This window comes from Octopus bimaculoides, chromosome 2, assembly GCF_001194135.2.
Source record: "Octopus bimaculoides isolate UCB-OBI-ISO-001 chromosome 2, ASM119413v2, whole genome shotgun sequence".
Classification (NCBI taxonomy): Eukaryota; Metazoa; Mollusca; class Cephalopoda; order Octopoda; family Octopodidae; genus Octopus; species Octopus bimaculoides.
In genome coordinates this window covers 7,909,942-7,910,770 of record NC_068982.1, presented here as the reverse complement: position 1 = coordinate 7,910,770, position 829 = coordinate 7,909,942, and the positions used below count along the sequence as shown (strand labels likewise).

The following is an 829-nucleotide window of genomic DNA, read 5'->3' as shown; positions in this document are numbered from 1 at the left end:
GTAAAAGAGGGTGAGGAATGGGGGGGAAAAGTGAGAGAGAGTGTGTGTGTGTGTGTGTGTGTGTGTGTGTTTTTGTGTTGGTGTGTGTGTGTGTGTGTAAGTGTATGTTCATGCCTATGTATCTGAAAGGAGTGTCAATGGGAAAGAGAAGGAAAGGTGAAAGAAGAAAATTGTGTTTACAGCTGGTCAATTCTTTCAATGACAAGTTGATTCTTGGCCTTTAAAAATGGCAAAACCAGGTGGCTATTTAAGGTGGGGCATTGTTTGGAAGAAAGTTGTTTTTCAAAAAAGTTGCCATCATTATCCAGTGAGAGAGAGTGTGGGTGTGTTTTGTGTCTATTATTGTGTTTATTATGTCGCACTCACACACACAAACATACAAGTTGACATATCAGCAAATGAAGTAATAATTTTATTAATACAGTTACTATAAAAAGAGACAAATCCTCCGAAGAAAAATTAAATCTGGAGAATCTACAAGAATAGATGCAAGTGCTAATTTATATAAACAAGTGACATATTAATAAAAATGTGTAAATGTACAACCATCCAGATATCTGAGTACCTTATTATTTTTTCTAATATATATATATATATATATATATATACACATACATATGTATATATATGGAGATAAAATTGATGAATAACAATTGATTTACACCAATTATCATTTATTAATTAAATACAAAAACACAAAATCTCAACTTACAGCTTTTTCTTTCAGCACGATTCCCAAGCTTAACCAATACAATAATAATAATAGCAGTTATCATTGTAAGTAATTAATTATACCAATTTGAATCGCAGAACTTCATCAGAGCGGAAA

The 829-nt window shown here is 31.8% G+C and overlaps 1 protein-coding gene across 1 annotated transcript in view; it reads left to right on the top strand.

The window, feature by feature from the left end:
* Positions 1-829, top strand: part of LOC106881016 (SCO-spondin) — a gene marked incomplete at its 5' end in the record, with an annotated part of 70,750 nt that overhangs the window by 62,006 nt on the left and 7,915 nt on the right. The window lies entirely within an intron of this gene.